This window comes from Opisthocomus hoazin, chromosome 23, assembly GCF_030867145.1.
Source record: "Opisthocomus hoazin isolate bOpiHoa1 chromosome 23, bOpiHoa1.hap1, whole genome shotgun sequence".
Lineage (NCBI taxonomy): Eukaryota > Metazoa > Chordata > Aves > Opisthocomiformes > Opisthocomidae > Opisthocomus > Opisthocomus hoazin.
The window spans coordinates 11,123,916-11,140,524 of NC_134436.1; the positions used below are offsets into that span (position 1 = coordinate 11,123,916).

General features: G+C 48.8%; 1 protein-coding gene across 4 annotated transcripts in view; it reads left to right on the top strand.

The window, feature by feature from the left end:
• GABRB2 (gamma-aminobutyric acid type A receptor subunit beta2) overlaps nucleotides 1-16,609 on the top strand; it is a 134,390-nt gene that overhangs the window by 50,538 nt on the left and 67,243 nt on the right. The gene's annotated exons all lie outside the window — the stretch shown is intronic.

Sequence of the window (16,609 nt, forward strand, 5' to 3'; positions counted from 1 at the left end):
ATGATGTCTTTTGGAAATGTTTTTGATTGACTATTAGATTGGTTTGTGTGCTGCCCAGATGAATCAGTAATGTGATTTTCACTGTGATGAGGTATGACTTGAAGTGGTTTTCAGCCTGATGTTGTTGTTGCGTATGGCTGCACGCAGAGTGGCGATTAAATATCCGTGTTCTTGGTGACTGGAGAAATCAACGGAACAACTTCACTCTTCAGAAGTTCTGAAAAGTGGGGGAAAATGTCAGTTTGGCAATGTTTATAGAAAAAAATAATTACCAAGAATGTGATTTAAATATATTCCTGTAAAAGAGGACTGACTTAATATGAAAGGAAGCGTTGACTGGGTTAAGAAAAAAAAAAAGAGAAAATGCTGCAGAACTTAAGTCTAGAATGTCCCATATTTTCATACTGAGAATAACATGCAATAATAATTTTGGAGAGGCTACTTCTTCAAGCTTTTATTAGTGTATTTCTTTTCAGGGAGTTCTGTCTATGGTCTGCCTATAACTATCGTGCGGAGAAGCACGCTCCTCTGACTTGGTTGTTTGCTCCCCAGCTGTGAAGGAGGGCGGCACAGTCTGGTGTGTTTGGGTCTGTCCTTGGACAAACATGGGCTGTGAGGTTCATACCTCGCTAAGATCATCTGTTACTCACTGGTCTGGGTGCCTTTGGTTTTGTTATCGCACTGTAACGCCCAGGTGCTTCTGGAAATGCTTACCCTGAACTGCTCAGGTGAATGGGACAGCTGAGCAGTACAGCCCGTCTCGCCGTGCGTTGGTATGGTTCTCTGTAGAGGCTTCTGCTTCGCACGTGGCCACCTAGGTTGGAACTCAAACACCTAAACCCAAGCCCTAAGCTGCCCTAGGGCTTCAGGCTTAACCCTTTTGGCATCTGACCTCAATTTTCACACCCAAACCTGGAAATTTCCAGGGTGATAGAGTTAGGCCGGTCAGTTGTGCCAGGAGGTGCCTTTCTCAGGACAGGCGGCTTCCCGCTCGTGAGTGGAAACCGTTCTTCTTGAGCCTGAGAGCCAGGCTCCAGCTCCCTGCGGTCTGCGGGCCCCTGGACTCCTGCCCGATGGCGAGTCGCCAGCAGAACCGGGGGTGAACGTGGGAGAACGTTGGCTTGGCCGGTGCTCCGTGGCTTGGAGGCACCCCCTGAACGGGCGAGAGGCTGATTTCAGCCTGCGTGTAGAAGCTGGAACATCTTCCAATGGGTGGAAAGCGTCTGGGCTTTTCCTGGCTCCTTGGTTTCCTCAGGGTTTAAGGAATAACACTGCCTCTGTGATGGATTGTTTTTCTACATAAAAAGCAAAGGAAGAAAAATAAAGGGCTGTGACAGCTACGACAAGAAATAAAATTCAGGAGCTATACTTGGCACATGGCAGAAGTCTGCTGCCGTGAAGCGGGGCCGCAGCACGGGCGCGTGTGAGTGGGTAGAAGAGCAGCAGCACGGCCATTTCTGCGAAGCATGAGACCAGGTAGAGAATTTTGTCAAAACACGCAAAAATAATATCCTCCTTTGGGTTTTTTTAGGGGGCAGAAACTGAAACTGCGTATTTCGTGGTTAGGCCTGTGACACAGACGGGCTGGTCTCTTGGGAGCTGTAGCAGAACGCGTTGGCGTAGCCGGCTGGAGGGAGCTGGCTGGCGTGGGCAGGCTCTGCTCTGTGCTGCTGGGGTGCCTGCCGGTCTGTGGTGTTCCTTAAAATGGGGAAACTTTTTATTGACACTGAAGTGAAATATCAAACAGTTACTTAACACCTATTTGCATTAATGGAGTGAGAGCAATAAGAGCATAACTAAGATTTACGTATAGCTTTCTGTTTAAGACGCTGAAATCGTTGTGCTTATTATTATTTTTCAGACTAAATTAGGAAATAACTAGCAAGTTTAATGTTTTCAATATTTCTGGCTTTTTATTGCTCCTTGTGACAAGTCATTTTTATTCTGACTGCTTAACAATCCATAATAATTTCCATTTTTGAAAATGTTGGTAAACAGTAAGTAGAGCTCACAAAAAATGTTCTATAGAAGAGTCAAGTAAAAGACAGATTTTTTTAAAATTTTTTTTTTTAAGAAACTTCAAAACCATTCATGAAAAATACTTTTTTCGAAAGATTTGGGGTGTTTTGTGTGTTTGTTTCCCGAAAGAAACAAGGTATTGATGGCTTAAAAAAAAATTGGAAACTAAGAGCTTAGGTTTATTTTTTTTAACAGTTCTGATTTTCAGAATTTTTAAGACTCTATACCTTTTTTATACACTCTGTCTGAAAGTGCTTTGCGTAAAATATTCTGGACCACTGCAAGAATGGACTTTTTTTTAGCTGAAGTGGTGTTGGTGCTGCTTCGCTGTCTGGGTGAAACCATTCCTCCTTGAGCACATATAGCAGATCAGATACAATATCTTTCATGATGTGATAGAGACATCTTGTATATTTTATACTTAAGGCTGTTTTAATGTAATTAGATGAAACATCATTAATGCTTTGATCCTTTATTTCCCTGAATTATTATCTTAAATGCCTGCAGTGACGATGTGGTATCCCAAATGGTTTTAGAATAATTCTGCGTGTCGTTTCTATGGTAGAACTTGCGCGCGGCCCAAAGTAAAGGTGTTGAGAAGAATTTTTTTCCTAGGTCAAGAATTTCAGATCAGGAAATAATTTTCTGGTACTCCAGTACGCCTAGCGCTCCCATATTTGTGAATATGGCTGCTTACCTCTCTCTGAAGACCCCGCTTGGCAGATGTCGAGCGCTCCCGTTGCCCCGCGAGCTGCACGAGGTGGGCGCTGGGTGTGAGCCCTGCCTCGGTTCCCCGTCGTGCTGCGGGGAGCTGTACCCGAGGGCAGCGGGAAGATGCCCAGCCCCTGCCCGTCGCAGGGCCTGGGGGCCGCAGGTGTCCCCGGGTCCCTCGGCAGCAGGGGGACGGCGGAGGAGAGGCAGCGAGCTCCGCTGCAGAGCCCGCGCGGCGTGAGCGGAAACCTCATAGGTGGGGACACGGCGGGGAAAGGTCCAGCCTGTGGCCGTAGGGCGTCCATGAAGACCCTTTCGTTCGCTGGTGCAGCGGTGGCTGCACAGCCCCCGGTCCTGGGAGGACCGTCCGAGTGAAGTTAACGGCTGCTGTTAGGGATAAAACAATTGCTGTTCTTCCTTGGGTAGAATCGGGGAGCTAGGGCTGCCAGTTGAATAACAAGAATCTTTCGTTCGCCGCTGTACTGTACGCGGTGCTGCAGCCCGGGGGGAGGCTCCCTGAGGTTTCTTGCCGCATTGAGACGCGCGTTAGCGTGGCCGCAGCAGACGGGCCGGCACGCAGCTCTCCCCCCTTGCGCAGACTCGCGCGCACGCGGTCCGGAGTGGGGGGAACGTGACCCTCTCTGTTCTTCAAGTGAAAAAAACCCATAAAATTACACTTTGGGGGTTTTTCTCGAGCTTTTGTGACATATTCGGGTGAAAAAGAAAACATTTAAAGGCACAATAGGTGATGGGTTTGGATAAAGAATTTTATTTTGGTCTCAGTTATTTGGAGAAGGAAGTTTTAGAGAAATCTTGGCTGCATCTGTGTACGCGTGTGTTTGTGATACAGACACATCGAAATGCTACGTTGTTCGATAACAACGTGGTGCAAAGGCCCTATTACTATGATTCTGAAAACAAATATCTCTTTCTAGCTTTGCCTTTCTCTGTTCCAGTTTAAGATGTGTCTGTGCCTGCCCGTCTCAGGGTTTAGCCTGTCTGCAAGGAGGACTGCCGAGGGGATTGCCAAGGGCAGGAGGCAAACCTGAATATTGATACAGGTCTGTCATAGTGGGATCATTATCCTCAAAATCCCCTCTCATGTGTCCAAATTATTAATGATCCATGGAAAAATTGTGGTGATGAAATGTGGAAGATCCTTCCTCCTCCTCCTCAGCTGCGTGGGTCTCGGAAAGGCTTTCTGGCTGAAACGCCTGCGGAGGGCCGGGGTGGCTGGGGCAGGCGCGCACCCGCGTTGCGTCATGGCGTTGCCCGTACTCTGCTTCCGCCGTCACTGGGCCCTGTGGCAGCTGACAACGTGATCCAGATGTTCAGGTCTCAGTGTTACAGCTTTAAATAGCTTTAACTAGCTAGTTCATCTAAAATTAATTCCAAGTTAATGTGATTTAAAGTGTCCACAGTAGTGAAATATCTAATACCAGCTTAGTATTAATTTCTGCATATCTTAAAAATGCCTGCTTAATATCAATTTCCACATACTGTTTTTTAAAAAAACTGTACATGGTTGCTGTTCTAAAAATCCCTACTGTTATTGCTGCATTAATTTACTTTAGCTTCTACTTGCAGTGGCGTACTCTTAGTTTGAGATGCGTTCTACTACATTGGTATTCCTTTAAATATCAGTCTTAAATTTTTACTTTGGCCTCCCCATACATCTATATATAAACGTGTGTGTGTATAAATGTGTTTCACACGCACACATCTGTACACACGGTTCTGTGAATTCGGCTTCAGTTCCCCCGACTGCTGTAAGCAAGGGGCTGCGCTGCAGGTGGTCTCGCTCTCCAGGCGGGCACTGTGAGCATGACCGGCCCCTTCTCACAGAATCACAGAATCACAGAATCACAGAATAGTAGGGGTTGGAAGGGACCTCTGTGGGTCATCCAGTCCAACCCCCCTGCCGAAGCAGGGTCACCTACAGTAGGCTGCACAGGATCTTGTCCAGGCGGGGCTGGAATATCTCCAGAGAAGGAGACTCCACAGCCTCCCTGGGCAGCCTGTTCCAGTGCTCCGTCACCCTCAGAGGGAAGAAGTTCTTCCTCATGTTCAGACGGAACTTCCTGTGCCTCAGTTTGTGCCCATTGCCCCTTGTCCTGTCGCTGGGCACCACTGAAAAGAGCTTGGCCCCATCCTCCTGACACCCACCCTGCAGATATTTGTAGGCATTTATAAGGTCCCCTCGCAGCCTTCTCTTCTTCAGGCTGAACAAGCCCAGTTCCCTCAACCTCTTTCAACCTTCTCGGAGGTCTCTTTGGCTGCAGCAAGCGCTGATGCCCAGCACTGCTCTCTGGTTTTCCTGCCGGAGCGCGCACGCGGCGTGCCCGTCGGGTCGGATAGAGGTGGATTTCGGGAGGCCTCGGAGGCACTGTGGGACGTACCTGGCTGCCGCTGTCACTGCCGGGCGGGCGCGAGCGAGGAGCGGCCGCTAACGAGCGCGGACATCTACACGGTGGCTGCGGTGTCCTCGTCGCCTGTCCCCGTCACCGCTGCGCTACCATTCGTTGGGGGCATCGCCGAACGGCGCCGGGTCCTTACCGAGAACGTGACCTGCTGGTGCCTGTCAGGTGTAGAAGCGTTTTTACTTCTGAGGGACAGCTTCCAGCTATTTGTGTTTTGGGAAAATGCTCGTTTTGCACTCTAGTTGCAGTATGGTATTTACAGATATGGCTGAACTTTCTTTTTTCCAGTTTAAAAAGTGTTTTATTTCGTACTATCTTTGTATTCCGTTTGGCAAGACAATTCTTCTTTGCCGCCAGTGCCAGGATATTCAACAGCTAATGTACTTAAATCACTATAAAAAGGTAGAAAATTGCAATGTATAGTCTTAAATGAAGAGTCGTTACAGGGAAAATTTCTGTCTGTTGGTAGTTAGAAAACTTGCAATAGGACATTAGTGATTTGACAACGTATTTGGAAAGTAAACTTCCAGGACCAAGATTGAAATCTAAGATAACAACCAGTTATCTTAACCTACAGTAGGCTGAGCAAAGCTGGAGTACGACATGCAGCCACAGCACAGGGAAAGGTACGGTTTTAACTAAATTTCTGTATGTTAAAATGCCTGGATTGTAGAATACATGTGGCAGAAATAGTTGCTACGTTAGATAAGATTTGTTGTTTCTTAAATTTATATATATATAAAATATAAAATCTTCCCCTAACTTTTTACATTAAATCTGTTCTAAAACAGAAAATCCAGCTGTCTTTTCGTTTTCTCTGCCTAATTCTGGAGAAGGATCACTTCTCTGATTTGTGCAGCCTGTGGAAGCACTGCAAGTTTTCCGAGCGTTTTCCCAGGGCCGGAATGCAGCATGGAGAGGGTGAGGAGTGAGACCCTGGTGTTTGCCGGCTTGGAACTGCTCCTGTTTGTGTAACTTGCTTAGGGTGTCCTTCCGGACCTCGCCTCTGCCGGAAGAGAGCGAGGGTGGTGTGTGTCAGAATAAGGAGGAAATTAAGTTCAGGATACTCGAATTTAATCTAGTTGGAGAAGTGGCGGAGGACAAAGATGTTTCGTGTGGTTTTGCACCGTTAACAGGCTGGTTTTAGAGATACTCGGTCTGACTTGTGCTTCTCCTAACAGTCCTCACAAGTGACCGCTGGGGTCACTAACTGCGGACCGACAGTGATGTGAGGAAGAGTATCGTAGACTTTTGCCTCCCTTCAGCAGGCCAGTGTCATGCTTTTTTTGAACTGAACCTTGTGGGAGTGTTTTGCTGAAAACCAGAATATAAACAGAACGTCTGCTGGGGGCCCCATCCGGTGGGTGGTGACGTTTCCACCTGTTCCAGCCCAAAGAGAAGCAAAAGGAAGAAGAACAGAGCAGGATATTTTGGAGTGAAAGACTTGTCCCGTTTGAAAGCCCTACAGCGTCACTTGCCAAGATTATTTAATACATTGCAACTAGAAGTTTCCAGCCCAGCCTCCAGTAGCTCCAAACTGTTTGACAGATGCAACCTGGTAGCCTCCTGTAAATGAGAGAATTACGCAGGCCACGGTCTGGCTCTGCCCTCGCGTTGTGTCTTGCTGCCGGCGCCGGGTCCGAGGAAGCCGAAGCAGTGCCGGGTGCTGGGGCTGGGGGCTGTCCCGGCTGTGCCCGCTGCCGTCGGCGGCTCGCTCTCAGCTGCTCGGACACGTGCGCTCTTGCAAGTAGAACAGCTTCTCCCACACTTGGCCCTGTTAAAATAGCCTTGGGCACGTTTGTTGTATTAATAGACTCGTTCAGCAGTTTCACTGCTGATATACAGCTGATTACCTGCAAAATCTGGTGGACAGTTTAAGAAGCAACTACCTTTCTAAATGCCTTCAGTTCTCAGAACGTACTGTTTCAGAGGTGGCTTGTCCGCACCAGACATCCTTCAGCAAATTGTCTGATCTTTCTTTTGCTACTTTTCTTGTTTTCTTCCCCCCCCCCGCCCCCCGCCTGATAGGGCTTATTTTTTGATAGAAATCATAAGCATAATTTGGAGGTAGATTTCCATTTTTCAGTTTCAGGACCTTAAAATCTTTTGTGCTAGCTGGAATTAAAACGATGTCTTTGGACTGCACAGAAGATTTCAAATATCCTTGTCATTCCCAAACTTCCTCGGCAAGAACGAGACGGAGAGATCTGTCGTGCCTTTTTGCTGCAGAAGTCTGTTTCCAGATGGTGGACAGGAGTTGTTTGAAGCCATTTTAATGCCCTCTCACGCTAAGCAAGTTTTCTCAAAAATGGAGCATTTTCATCTTTCACAATTCTGGGTTTCAGAAAGGATAAAAAGGACCTGGGCTTCTTTTCTGGGGGGGGAAGATGTTATTCTGGACGCCGTGTTCCTGAGTGCGGTGACTGTGCAGGAGCAGGTGCTGCTGGTTCCCGCACGCTGACGGCTCTCCGGGTGGGCTCTCGTCTGGCCGCGGGGAGGAGAGGCAGGGACCGTACGGAGAGGTACCCCGTCGTGACGCAGAAGGCCCCGCGCGGAGATGCTGCTCTGTCGCTCGGGTGTGTCAGCCGGAGCGCCAGCTTCGCCACGCAGCATCTCAACGTGGTGCTGCCACGGGGGGGGAAAATGGTAACCGTCACGCAGAGCTTCCTGAGGGTGCTGGGAGCGTCACGCCCAACCAGGAGAGGCACGATGTGAATTTGAGGGCCAAAAATGTACATGTGAAATGCCAGTTTGAGAAATATGTGAACTGTCTTCAGCGTTGGGCCGTCTGACTGCCTGTCCCAGGGATTCTGGCCCAGGGGGAAGACAGTGTGTCACGCGATGGCACAGAAATTCAGATTGAAAACGTTATCTTGAATGTAAACTTTGTTAGTCTTAAAATACAACGTGGAATTAAATGGTACGGTAGCTTTCTGTTGCCCCAGTTAAACATACAAGTTTTCTTAATTTCTGGTATCACTTCTTGTCACTCTTTTTATCTTGTGGAAACATGTAACACGAAATCTCTTGTTCTGACAGTAAGGGCATACGCAAGCATCGCAAAGAGTACGTGAAAAGGGGTTGGAGCGAGGCTGGTTTGACCGTGGCAGGCTCAGCGCCGTGAAGAAGCGTTGCTGTCTTGTTGACTGGGTAACAATTCTGTGCTGGTGTTCATGCTCACGGGTGCAATTCCTGCGCTTCCCGCGGGCGCTTGCCAAAGCTGATTCACAGCCTGGCGTGCCGGCGTTCGGTTTTGCATGAGAAACGAGGAGCACTGGATTTCTGTGCCCAAATTGTCAAGGCTGTTGGAGTATTCAGGCGCGCTGAGAAGAACCCTTCAGTCTCGCATGGACGTGTTCAGAGCAGGAACTTTCTGAAAACTGCAGAAACAAATGGAAATGTAGTAAAACGTTGTCTCAAAATGAAGTCACGTGGCCGTTGTGAGGACTTGAAAAACTGAGAATTCCCTGTGAAGAGTGCTGCTTGGTTACGTGGAATTTGGAGGCCTGCGCGTCGTCTGCTCCGAAGGAAGCGTTGCCCCCCGGTCTCGTTGCGTGGCGGTCCTTGGGCTGGACAGCGCAGGTGCCAGCTCTTGTGCTGCACGGGGGTCCGGATCCAGCACGGGGAACGGACCCGGCATCCCACCGTGTTGCTGAAGCGCGCTAGTTGTCGTTTTAACCAAGCAAGGTACCGGCTCACAGAATCACAGAACCACAGAGTAGTAGGGGTTTGAAGGGACCTCTGTGGGTCATCTAGTCCAACCCCCCTGCCCAAGCAGGGTCACCTACAGCAGGCTGCACAGGACCTTGTCCAGGCGGGGCTGGAATATCTCCAGAGAAGGAGACTCCACAGCCTCCCTGGGCAGCCTGTTCCAGTGCTCCGTCACCCTCAGAGGGAAGAAGTTCTTCCTCATGTTCAGATGGAACTTCCTGTGCCTCAGTTTGTGCCCATTGCCCCTTGTCCTGTCACTGGGCACCACTGAAAAGAACTTGGCCCCATCCTCCTGACACCCACCCTTCAGATATTTATAAGCATTTATTAGGTCCCCTCTCAGCCTTCTCTTCTTCAGGCTGAACAAGCCCAGCTCCCTCAACCTCTCCTCGTAGGGGAGGTGCTCCAGTCCCCTCCTCATCCTCATAGCCCTCCGCTGGACTCTCTCCAGCAGCTCTTCATCTTTCTTGAACTGGGGAGCCCAGAACTGGACAGAGTACTCTAGATGAGGCCTCACTAGGGCAGTGTAGAGGGGAAGGAGAACCTCCCTCGTCCTGCTGCCCACATTCTTCTTGATGCACCCCAGGATCCCATTGGCTTTCTTGGCAGCTCTGGATCCTGTGTCCTGACTCATGCAGACAGTTCCGCGGAGGGTCCCGAGGAATCCACCACAGAACTACCGCTGCTGCTGTTTTAGTGATAAACTGAAAACCCAGACTCGCTTCGTGACGTGTAAAAAAAGTCACACAGCTCCTTGGCCTCAGTTATTCCATTTATTAAACCGGAATACTAAAACCTACCTTCTCGCAGGGGCATTGTGAAGATTAATTAATTCATTTGTAAAGTGCTTTGATCCCATAAAACACTGTATAAGTGCCAAGCATTATTATGAAGAGTTATAAAATGCCAGCCTTGATAGGCACCTTGGGATAGCTGTTTTATGGATACAGATCTGCTCCATTCCTCGTAGCATCATGTTGTCCCACTTCTCCTACGCAGCAGCCCATTCACAAAATGAGCCAGCTTTGGGGACGATGCACGTTTTGGAAGAAAGAGGAGATCCGTGACTGTCATAAATATCTTTGTCAGTCAAGGGCTCGTAGATTAAAGATGCGTTTTGCTGTGGGATTTGGAACGGTGTCCTTTCAGAACACCTCCATCCGCAGCAGGAGGGAGGGTAGCTGGGGTTTAGATACCTCCCCTGTCTGAAAGAAAGCAAAGAGATCGCTCTACTTCAGTTCTTCTTATGAGATCTGAAGTAGGGGGTAAGTGTTCAAGAGGGTCTTGTGCTTTTATTTTGTATGAAGTGGCTGTTAAATCATTAGTATGTGAGTCATTAATTCAATTAAACTTAATAAGGAAAAAGCTTTAAGTCAGAGGAATCTCTTCCATTAAAAGCCCTATTATCCCAGTTATTACTTTGCAATGAAGTGAAAAAAATTCTGACTTTTATTGCCTAACAGACAAACTGTGGCATTTACTCTATATTAGCAAGAAAAGCTCCATCAGCTACAGGACCATCTAACAGTTTAAGTTGCTCCAAGGGTATTGCCTATTCTAAAAACAAATAGAGGTCATCAGACACTTGATCTTGAATTGAAATTTAAATATTAGCATAATTCAGAATTACAGCAATCCATCTGATCTCCCTTCTGTAATGTCTTTTATCACGTTGTTCTAGCTCACAGTTGGTGATCTGAGAATGGAAATTCTCATGTGGGCAGGACCAGGTGAAATCTCAGAGTGCTCTGATCAAGGCTTGGCTAATGAGATGGATAGTAAATGTGTGTATGCATGATATATGTATTTGATATATAAATACAGTGCATGTAAATATGTAGAAAGTTCTACTTACACATATTTTTCATCTAAAATTGGTAAAATCTGAGATGGATGTCACAAGTAGGGGCAGGGGCAGAGAGCTGTGGGTGAAGTTTGAAGGCCTTGCATGTGTAAGGCGAATAGGTGTTATGGCAGCGTGTTGGGGACCGGTGGCAGCCCTCTCATTGCCCTCTGTCTGTGGGTCACCAATAGTCACTTCCCGGTCGTTCCTGTGATGGCACAGAAGACGTTTTTCTTTTACACTTCTACGAACATTATGGTAAGACATTGTTGAATACCATTTCCTAAACGAGAGGAGCTTTTCTTGTTTTGCTAGCAAGTGTTTTGTCTGAAGGCGCAAGTACTTGGGCTTTTATTTTTCATTCCAGATAAATACCTAGTTTTAGAGATATTATTTTTTCCCAAAAGTTTTCCTTTATTTTTGAATGCCCTTTCTGTGAAGAGAATAGCCGGTTTGTTCCCCTGCTCTTTCATCCTTTTTGTTATTGCAGTTTGCAAAATGGTGAAATGGTTTCTGAGGAAGAAGAATTGCCAAAACTTCTGAAATGGAAGTATTGTTTTTCAAATATTTTCCCCATATCTCCTGGGTCTATTTTCTGTTTCTTTATTCCTCTGAAAATTTAAAATTCTTTTGGCCCTCCGTGTGCCAAGCGGTTGAGGAGACCTTTTCATGGAACAGTACTCAGTCCTGCTTAGGAGGAGAGAACCTAGGCGAGAGGGTGCAAGCGATTCTGGGGGGCTGTGCTCCCGGGTGGCTTTCCCAGACGCCGGGATGTGTGTAAACACCTGCAGAAAAGCCCTGCCAAGCCACGTGTGTCCCTGCTCTACAGGCTGTAGCGCAGGAACTTGCATTAATCGTTCGGTGAATAGGGTTTTTTCTCCTCTAAGTTGCTTGTGTAAGAAAGCAGGGAGGGTTTGTGCTTTTTTCTTTTTGAGTAGGCATCCCTAGAACACTCCCTGCTTCACAGAATCACAGAATGGTAGGGGTTGGAAGGGAGCTCTGTGGGTCACCCAGTCCAACCCTCCTGCTGAAGCAGGGTCACCTACAGCAGGCTGCACAGGACCTTGTCCAGGCGGGTCTTGAATATCTCCAGAGAAGGAGACTCCACAGCCTCCCTGGGCAGCCTGTTCCAGTGCTCCGTCACCCTCAGAGGGAAGAAGTTCTTCCTCGTGTTCAGACGGAACTTCCTGTGCCTCAGTTTGTGCCCGTTGCCCCTTGTCCTGTCACTGGGCACCACTGAAAAGAGCTTGGCCCCATCCTCCTGACCCCCACCCTTCAGATATTTGTAGGCATTTATAAGGTCCCCTCGCAGCCTTCTCTTCTCCAGGCTGAACAAGCCCAGCTCCCTCAGCCTCTCCTCGTAGGGGAGATGCTCCAGTCCCCTCACCATCCTCGTAGCCCTCCGCTGGACTCTCTCCAGTAGCTCTTCATCTTTCTTGAACTGGGGAGCCCAGAACTGGACACAGTACTCCAGATGAGGCCTCACCAGGGCAGTGTAGAGGGGAAGGAGACCCTCCCTCGTCCTGCTGGCCACACTCTTCTTGATGCTTCCCCTAGTCTAGACCATGTAATTGGAGGAGAGAGAAAACCAGAGAAGTTTGGAAAACCGGTTCTTTTAAATTCACTTGAGCGCACCACCTGCGTGCGCAGATGGGCCCGGTGTCCCAGGGCGAGGAGGAGGGTGCGAGATGAGGTCACGAGGAGCCGACTCCGTGCGGAGCCATTCCTGGTGCCAGCACGCGAAGGACCAGAGCAGTCCCCGCAGCGACGTGGCCTGGAGGTGGCTCCCTCAGAGGTGCTGTCTCCGCAGCAGCGCAGGGTCCAACACCGCGGAGATGCCCCGGCACGTGTTCCGCGGACGCGCTCATCTCGGGGCGACTGCCAGCAGAGGTCCCCGAATTGTTCCCCAGCCAGCGTTTCGCCGGGAGGGTTTGCTGGGGAGCGTTCTCCTCCTCTTCTCGGCTGCTGAACGGAGAAATCGTCACGTTTGCTCCGCCGTCGTACGGTACAATACGTCATTCTGGAGAACGCTCTCTTTGAAAGCATCGCCGTAAGCGCAGACCGGCGACTGCCCGTGACATCTTTCACCGGGTGACGATTTCAGCTGTTTGATGGCGGCTGTTGACAGGGAATGTCCCTTCACAAATGGCCTGGACATAGTTAAAACTTAGCAGGAGGTTTTCGTTTACTGACAAGGGTCTCTCTCTCGGGACTGTCATTGAAAACGCTGACGTTTAAAAGCGTTTGCTCCAGCAATTTACCTTGAGAAGTGAAAGGTGTATAAAAGCATATGAACTCTGATGCGAAAAACGCCCTGCTCTTCCCAAAGCCCTGGGCAGGGTTGTAAAGGCCCTGGGGATCGTTTGTTTCCAGTTAGAAAATGTAGAGACCGACCTTGCCGACGGCGGCAGGCCCAGGTTACCTGTGCTGCGGGAGGTGTTGCGTGGCGGTGTTCTGCCTGTTGAAAGCGCGTGGGGAAAATCTGTTCAGCGAATATTGAAAATTGTTATGGCACATTCTGTTCAGTGTCGGAACGGAGAAATGCCACGGGACGGGCAGCTCTGGGGGTGACGCCTGGAGACGTTTGCGTCGGCTGCAGCTGGTGCAGTGGGGCCAGGACCACGGGCTCGAGCGTTCGGTTCGCAGCTTCGCTCTCACGGACCGAGTTTTGCGAAGGCCTTCGGCGTGTTATTTCTGTCAGTCCTGAGCCCACCTCCGTCTGGAGGTCTCTGGTAAACATCAGAAGTGTTGGAACTAGGGAAAAAAGGTTCTTTATCGCCATATGGCCATCCACAAATTCTGTCCCTTTTTTTGTAATTTGCTATTTGTGACTTTCTCTGCAGTGTCAATTTTTATGGTAGTTGTTACTGATGGAAGTGATAGCAAAAAATAGCTAACAGTACTTGGTCTTTGTGTAGTTCTTTTTTAATTTTATTTTATATCTAACAACAAGATGTGTGCTTTGGAAGAATAGCCGTGCACCAGTGCAACAGTCGGGCAATGTAGCTGATACTGCACGGGAAGCAACACGCCAACAAAATTCTGATTGCTACTGCTTAGGTGGGAGAGCAACAAGACATTTAATTTACTGTGATCATAAGGATTCTCACAACCTACTTTATAAATATTTTTACCAAAATGTTACAAAATTCAGGCGATGAAAACCACTTGGGAAGAGCTTAGAAATGCCCCAAACTGGGATGACCACGGAATGCTTGGACGTGGTGGGCCGAGGAGGTGTTATTTTTAGACCTTGCTGATGAGCTCGGTGCTTTCAGGGAGACACCATCGTCCGTGCTTCCATCTGGTGGTGGCTCGGATCTGCTCCTTCTGGCTTGGCGGGTGGAAAGCAGAGGTGGCAATCAGTGCGCGAGGTGGGAACCAGGCAAAGGCAAGGAGGCGCATACGGAGTATTCATCCCTCTCTCCTCTTATTTTTCAATATACACGTTAGAAGCTTATTTTGTCGTTACATCCCGGACTATGTGTAAGGGCACTGCTGTGCATTAAAACAGTCTGCCACCCCCACCCCCCAAGCAGCTTATTTACTTTTGAAGGAGGAAATACTGAAGATAGAGTCAAGATTAATTACTTTTCCTAGACTTCTGTGTTCAGCTTCTGATGCAAGATGTTTTTGTGTCATAGAGAAGACACAGACCAATTTCAGGGAAATTACTGGCGTGTCATTAAGACTGAAGGATGCTGATAAAACGTTGGGTGCTGCTGTCCGGGAAGGTGATCCTAGTTTGCAGTTGTGTATGTCTTTGGTAATACAAATACATAAAACTTAGCCTGTTTCTGAAGGGTCCTGACGTCCTTTCCCAATACCTGTCCTGCAGGGTTCAGACTTGGGATGTTTTGAAGATATTTAGTTAGCTTAAAAAAACCAAACCAGAAACCTGACGGCTCTGAGGAGGCGCGAGCACAGGTTACAGTTCCAGCAGGTACGAAAATCCCACCGTTTGAGAGCAGAAAGACCTTCGGACCCCAGGCTCGGGAAGAAAGCTTTCCGGGGTGCTGGGGGGGGGGTCTGCAGGCACCCGCCGACGCCCAGGGTGGGCTCCCACGCCTGTAAATCCACCGCGCCGGCAGGTGCCGGGTGCGTCGGCTGGTTTCTGCGCCTGCCGTGCGCTGACCCTGCCGAGCTCACGGCGCAGTGACGTCTCGTGGCACTCCTCCTTGTGTCACATTGAACAGGTGATGTTAATTCTTTCCCAAACCATCTAAAAACATTATGTGTAGGGGTGTCTCGGCATCTGATAGAGTGGTGGTGTGGTATGCTTTTTGCTGTGTTAATATTTTGTTTCCACGAGCACTGAAGGTATTTTTGGTGTATTGAAGGAGATGGATTCTCGTTCCATCTGTCTTATCTGGACACGTCTTGTCTGCTTCCGTTCATTTAATTTTCTTTAGGCTTCATCACTTCGTTTTATTCCACCACAGCTCTAATTTCAGTGCCGTCTATATCTGTGATCTGTGGGATTGCTAGGAAAATATGCTGTGTCCTGGTGATAGAAATCACGCGGAGACTGACTAAAGGCACGGAGATGGTTAGCGGTGGGGATGCTGCCCCACGGAGCTGAACACGAGGAACAGGGCATGGAGAGTAACAGTTGTTCAATGTCAAGAATTAAAGTAAGTATGGAGTGTTATCGCTGCTATTTCTCATAGCTGTTACAGAGTCTTATCAGCAATGTGTTCAGAGGAAGGTATAGATGTCGGGTGCAGATAAGGCAGTGAGGAAATACACGACGAGTAGGTGCAACGCTGAGCTGTAGAGCTTCAAGAAGGGAAAGATAATGATGACTTAACCTCATGAAAGAAAAAAAGCATTGATACAGCAGTTTTTCTCATGCAGATTTATTCCTTTATGAAGTTGCTTTTGGCAGGGCAATAGGTAGCAAAGCCAGTTTTTACTTTTGCTTGACGGAGTAGTGGATGTGTGTGCTGCGGTCTCTCTTGGCCAGCCGTGTTACTGCTGGCCGGGCTGGTGAGCCCGGAGAGCTTGCTGGGCCTGAGCACGTCTCAGAAGATCACTGTGGTGTTCCTGCAGTGCCCACCCCTGCAAGGTGGACTGGGAACGTGGCAAACTGCCGTGCCCATGGCAGAAACCCAGAGGATTTACAGAAATAAGGTATTGTCAGACTTTCAGACTTCTAGAATTCCGTTTCAGCGGAGAGAAATAAGCCGAAAAGGAGGGCTCGTTTGTGTTCACTGGTTTTGACAGAGATGAGCAAGTGAAAAGTTCTGTTCCTTGCAGCTAACTGTTGTTCAGCAGCTCCTGCCGGCCCTGGAAAATATGATGTTCAAAGTGCTTTTTAAACAACATTGGTAGTTCAGGCCTAGTGTGACGAATAATCTTTCATCCTCCGTCCTGAAAGTGTGATATCAGCTGTGAGAACAGGGTGTCAGCCCTGCATCAGAGGATTTGTCTACTTAAAGAGCTTTAGCGAAGCTGTTTTGTAGCCAGGCACCTGGGAGAGTTTCCATTTGTCTAAACAAGGGCCTCTCAATGTTGGACAAAAGGGTCAAGGGTAGCAGAAACGCTCCCCTTCCCGGTCGGAGCATCACTGGTGTGTTCTTTCCAGTTCTGGGCAGCGATGAAAACAAACTGCGTAGGCAAGGTGAGACCCGTGGCCGGCCGCGTGTGAGGTCCCCCCCAGTCAGCAGCTGGTCAGATGTGCCCTTAGCACCGAGCAAGGTCTCCTGCTGCCTGGCGTTAGCTTGGAGGACGCGTTGTCCCCTCCCTGCTGGCGCTGCGCAGCTCTGCTCTGCCGCCGCGCCCGGGGCAGTTGCCCAACGCAGTCTCCGCAGCCTCGGAATCTTCTGGAAAGGCAGTTCTGTTTCTGTGGTCAGTTTTTTGTTGAGTTATGGACCTGGTTTATCCCCTGAGTCATCATTTCCTC